The following is a 6,397-nucleotide window of genomic DNA, read 5'->3' on the forward strand; positions in this document are numbered from 1 at the left end:
TCTGAGGATGCCTGTCATTAGAGCATTCTTGTATTTCTGGCTCCTCTCATCATTTATGCCTTTCACTATCTGTAAACAATGCTAGCTTGTCCGCCCATTTTCAACCCAACTCCACCCTGCCACCCCACCCCCCCACCTGTCTGTGCTAGCGTTTGGGGGACATTCGCTAGACTTGAGCCTAGACAAGGGAGGGTGTAATGGGAGACTGGCTTTATGGCTAATCTGCGGAGGAGGAGGAGGAGACGTGACCCAGACGTGCCCCGATAACCACACTCTCAGAAAAGAGCTGAGCAGATTTTGTTGTCCTTTGTAGCACAATAGCTCGTTGCTTCTTCAGTGTTGCATGCAAAGTCATCTCACAAGTCACTTTTTTGTGCCTATGGCCCGTGTTCCTGCTGAAACCTCTTTCAGACTGAAAATAGGACTGTGTTTAAAAAAAAACACAAGGGGCTATGTTGGTGTGGACGTGTTGCTGCCAGCACTGGTGAGAAGATGAAATATGATCTGAGACGTCCAGTTTGAGAAATACAGTACATCCATGAGCTTTAAGACTCATCAGGCTCCAAAATACTACACAGTGGTTTATGATACTGTGGGTCAGGAACTCTGGAAAATCGTCCCAGCAACAAATTTTATTCCCCATCTCGCAAGGTCCACATTACAAAGTGATCTACCAGGAAGGTGCTCTTGCAGATATTTGATTGGCCATTGCAGTCGGTTGCTGCATAACATTGCATTGTGTTTCAGCAAAAGATTTGTTGCTATTGTTATTATTGTCGTTCATGTTTGTTCACATTTTTCCATAAACACAAAACTCACACGTCCATAGATACAGTGGAACAGTTTTTGCCAAGGTGCAGTGGAGGAATAAACTCCAAACTTTTTGACATACTTGGGGAAAAATGGGACCCTTTAATTGAGTTAGCACCGTTATAAGGAAAAGATCCCACACCAGCTTCCCACCAGTGACTACTACCGACAGTAGCAGCAATCCAAATCATCACCCCTGGGTGCAACACTTGAGGCTAAATTAGTACGAATCTGTACCTAAAAGACCAAAAACTATTACTACCTTTATCATGGCTCACATCTGTGCATCTGCCTCTGTAACCCTTGTGATAAAATATTCTATTCTCACAGCCTTCTTAAGCATAATTTATTGCACACATAGTTTCCAAGGACAAAATTTAATCCTCACACTCAAGTTTTACTCATCAGTATAAAAAAGTACTACCCTTGACCTCTATTCTTGTTTATCCAAGCATTTGTACAGTATGTGTGTAAAAAAAAAAAATAAATAAATACTACACACGTGATGTCTGTTTATACACTGTAGCTGTTTATGGGGGGTGGCTATGTGTAGTGAAGTGGATGATCTCATGAGGCCATATGTGTGAAGCGTCTGGGAGATTATAGTCTGGTCTCATGGGCTGTAAAGCTCCTCTAAAGCTTTTTGGTAACAAGGACTGATGGTCTGCACCTTTATCCCTGGCCTGCCACCAGCCCCCCATGCCCTCTGCCCAAAGGAGGGGATTAAAAAGGGGTAGAGGTCAGGGGCACAAAACAAAAAACACAACTGCGACCTGTATGAAAATCAGCAGCTTGAATACTTAAATGCGACTGCAGCTTTTCTCCCTCATCTGAAATCATAATGTGATTTTCATCTATCAATAAATGTAAGTCTTTATGTAAAATTATGTATATATACATGTAGCCTTATAAAGTTCATTATCTTAATACTGAATTATGTTGCAAGGTGTTCCCCATTCACCCCATATATGTGAATGAACAGAGGATATTCCTATTTGGGACTTTTCCATGTTTTGGGGGAAAGGCTTTGATGAAAAGTTTCAAGTAGCAGAGCTGCACGTGTGGGACAGGAAGCAGAGTCGGAGTGGAAGGTGTCAGGGGTCAGACAGATGCTTGTTCAATGGACAGTGGACAGGAAGCGTGTGTGTCCTTTTATGGTTCTCCTCAGGATAACAGTAGCTGGACATGCAGCCATAATGATCTCAGATCCATCAGCTTTTTCTGACACTGGATTATGATTTGTTACAGGAAATGATAACACACACCTGCAGCTGGGGATCCCCCTGATGTCCTTTACGGCAGCTGAATGTCTTATGAATCATCATAAGACGGATTTATACTGCTTAGTGCATCACAGCTTCAGGTCGGTGTCCAAGCTATTGTTCCCGTCATAAGAAGGACTAAACTCTTGGTTTGTTGGTTTTGGCTCGTTAATTTTTTATGTTTGCAACAGTTAAGCTTCTGGCTGTAAAAGATCACACCACCCAATCATTATGGTCTCTTTCCACTAGATTTTTGTACGTTTGAAGTTGAGCAGGCTCCTGGTTACACATTACATCCTCCAGATCTATCAGGTTCTCAAGGGGACCTTGTTGCAACCTCTGAACTGTTGCACTCTTCTCCAACTGTTGACTCTTTCAACCTGATTACACTTTGATTTTATTTGTGGATTTTGAGACCTCTTGATTTGCCCTTTTGTTTCAGTGTGCATGTTCTTTATGTATTTGTTTGCTTTATGCAGAGTCCTAATTCACTTTGGCTGCAGTTTAAATCATTTTAACTAATTAAACACTTGTGGCCTGCTGCTTGGCAAAGCATTGGATCGTTCAGTATGTTACTGTACTGGATCATCAGGCTTAATAGTTGTTGCTTTATATAAATATTATCAATCTGCACACTTGAAGTACGGTGCAATGCTTCATAGCTTTTCAACATAAGTACAGCAGCAATAGTGTGTAACCATTTTGGTTTTAACAAGTGATTGAGAAGATAATAATTACCCTACATTGCATTTTTCATATGTAACATGCTGTGATTATCTTGTAACACAGACAAAGAATATAGAATAGGTTATGTATGAGTACTTTGCAGCTGATATATTATAGGTGATCTTTTATTGTGTGAACATTATATTTTGCTCTGTAACGCGTAAGTGATGATGCTTTTGGGCTCGGTCTTCACAACTTTGTCTGGCAACATTTATTTGTCTGTTTGTGTTACGTGTTTATCTCTTCACCGGGGATGTTTGTTAGCTCGGCGATGCTGTGTTGGTGTGTTTTCCACTAATCTGTATTGATCTGAAGTCACTTCCTGCCATTGTTGTGTCACATCCCCACTGTCTCTTCTCTTCCCGTCCACCTAGTCCCCTCTTTCCCCAGCAAGGAAACCGGGAGCTCGGAAAGGATATGTGGGAAGGGAGGGGGGAGGGGGGCTGTGTTGCGAGTGTGTATGTTAGTGTTTGTTCATGTGTGTGTGAGGTCAAGAGAGGGACCTGCTCTGGCCCTGATAAACCTGGGCCAGACTCATGGCACAAGCAGATATCGATGGTCAGCAGGAGAAGCTTAAGCAGCCTGTGATAACACTAACAGAAACGTCAGCCAGATCAAAAGACCAACAAAGCAAAGAACTGGAGGTTTTGCTTGTGAGACAGAAAATAAATGGCCCATTTTTGAAAACAGGATGGTCACAAAGATACCGAGCTTTCAAGCCTCCAGCATCAAATTAATTCAAGAGCAATTCTAAAAAAGAAAAAATGATATGAGCTCTCATATTGCATCTTCTCTGTCATTACATGTGGGTTAACACATATTTTTTAATTTGCATAATGTATGCAGTATGCCTTGTTAGCAGTGTCTCGTATTGTTCTGGTTTAGAAATATTGCACATGAAAACCTACAAAAAGTATAAAATATATAAATATGCTTCAGCATGTTGTTTCTTGTTTCAATGTGTCAGTGTTTGCAGGAAAAATTGTGCACAAGCTTGAAAAGAATCCATTTTTTTGGTCATATTGCCCAGCCCTGCAACATTGGGTCATATGTTTTGTAGTTTTTTCCCTCACTTTTCTTAGTAATAACAACATGTTTATATCAGCAAGTTGTTGCCAGATTTCAGCAATTACTTGCTGAGTACAGTGTTATCCAAACCAATATGGACAAACCGTTTAACTAAGAACAAAAATGTAACAAACCCTTAAATGCTGCTGCAGTTTTGTTTTAGAAAGTACAGATCCAAAAGAATAGATTAAGCTGCATGAAAAAAGTCACATATCGTGTGTGTGTGTGTGTGTGTGTGTGTGTGTGTGTGTGTGTGTGTGTGTGTGTGTGTGTGTGTGTGTGTGTGTGTGGGATGTATGTGTTGACACACATCAGTGAGAGTGACCTCATAGCCTGTTATAATTGAGACTAATGACAAAAGCATATGGGCGTCAAGACCTTCGGTTTGGGGTTACAATAGCTTATTGTATTGCGTCCAGTGTAGTCATGGGTGTTACATCGTGTGTGAACATGTAGGATTGTTGAATGTGTTGAGTGTGTGTGTGTGTGTGTGTGCTGTGCATCTCTCAACCTTGAAACTAAACTGGAGGCTTGTGTTTCTGAACTCTGTGAAGTTTGGACAACCATAAAAATCTATAAAACGGTTCATGTTTCATGTGAGGGATAAAAGACTCAAACACTTTCTAAATCCTGCAGTGCATTTATAGTAATTCACACAGTTTTTACTCTACAGTGGGTCCTGCTCTCTGTCCCATCACTGTTCCACATGGTTTGGTGAATAAAACCAGTCTTAGATCCAGGAGAAGGAGTGCAGCAGTTTCTCACCTGTTGGCCGTACAGGAAGAGGAAGACGTGGCTGCAGGCTTTATTGCAGCTTTTTTCAGTGTTTAGACAGCAGGGAAGCTGTAGACCTTATCTCTGTTTTTAAGCTTTTCTTGGTATATCTGTTGAGTATGAGACATTGCTTTAAAATCAGTATCTGGCATTTAATAAAACATGTCGTGCTTTCAAAACATTACGTGGCCAAAAGTCCAGCAGTGCCTTTGAAAATCTGGGTAATTAAAAAAAATATGTTCTGGGCATTGTGGGGTAGTGTTACTGGATTATGTTGATAACTAGTAATTTGTGGTATTTTGTCCTGAGGCATGAGCAGGACAAAATATTATGTGCACCTTACCACCACTAACTGACCTCAACATTATCATGAAGTTGCATCAAGACTTCTGACAGTTTCACAGATGTAGTGTTAAAGCCAAACTATGTAACTTAACACAGAAGAAATAACACAATCTTTAACTGATTAGCAGTTAGTTGGCTGTCGATATTGCACTGTCGCTCAAGCACAGTCAGAGGTTTTGCAGCTACAGCCTCTCTTGCTGTGACCAGTGGCTCATAGTGGCTAATGTTAGCAAGTTCTAGATGGATATTGCTTTGTCACTGACTTTACTGAGTTTGCTAAATTTTCTGTAATTAGCAAGTCGCATAAACAATGTTGCAAAGCAAAACAAGATGTGAACACACACTACCTCACCTTCAGACATGTTGTTTCCAGCTTGTAGTCGCATTTTATGTTTAATGTTAACATCATTGCGCTAACATCAGCATGCTAGCATGTTCACAATGGCGATGCTAGAGTACTGTGTTTAGCAGGTCTTCCATATTCACTTAGTTTTATTGTATTATCACAGTAACACAGTTCACTAGCTGCATGAAGATCCACAGCCTTTCTTGCGTGGTGCTCTCTTGCAGGCGGACGTCAGAAAAAGAGGTTGGAAAGACACACAGTCATAATATAAGTAAAAATTCTGGTGCTTAAAAATATTGCAAGACTCAGTCGATTGAGCAATTTTATTACAGTGAGCGCAATGAGACCAGAAGATGAGGATGATACCTTCATAATTTACAATATATACAAAATATAATGTTACTGTACATCTGTCACTTCTATCTCCCCTCAAGTTCATGTCAAGCGTGGCTGTAATCCTCAGTCACCTTTGTATAGCTGCACCCCTCATCCAACAAATAGACCTCCTTATTTCTAATTCTCCTGTTTGACAGAATGTGAAGACAAATACTAAAACTAACTCTTTGTCAGTGTTATCAAACCTCAGTTGTCACGTCTTGCAGTAGCAGTGTTACCTCACTGTTTCTTTAAATGATAAATAAAGCTCTCCCTTTTGTTCTTTCTGATTTAAACTCTCCTCGCGTGTCCTTCGCAAGAGACGAGGAGGCGCCCCGCCTCTCTCTAATGCTTATATTTTCACTCGCGACCGACCTTGAATGCAAGTCTGAGCTATATATACCTATTTGTGAAAACTGTTTTGGATTTCCCTCTACTGTCCTCACATTCATATTAGATAAATATTTCTGTTCAGCCACTCCTGCCTTGGAGGACAACAACATGTTGAAAGCAGGAAGATTTATATCAACAGAGTCTCCCGGTCAACTGACCTACAAACAGAAAACTGAAATTAGACATCTCTGACTCTGTGGTGGGGTAACTCCACGTTCAGAATAGCTGTTGCTACTCTGATCTGAGGGGCTGCAGTGCAGTGGGGTCATCAGTGACTGCAATGTCACGAAAACATCAA

Source organism: Trachinotus anak, unplaced genomic scaffold, assembly GCF_046630095.1.
Source record: "Trachinotus anak isolate AG129_WGS33_773 ecotype Australia unplaced genomic scaffold, CSIRO_AGI_Tana_v1 ptg000028l, whole genome shotgun sequence".
Taxonomy (NCBI): Eukaryota; Metazoa; Chordata; class Actinopteri; order Carangiformes; family Carangidae; genus Trachinotus; species Trachinotus anak.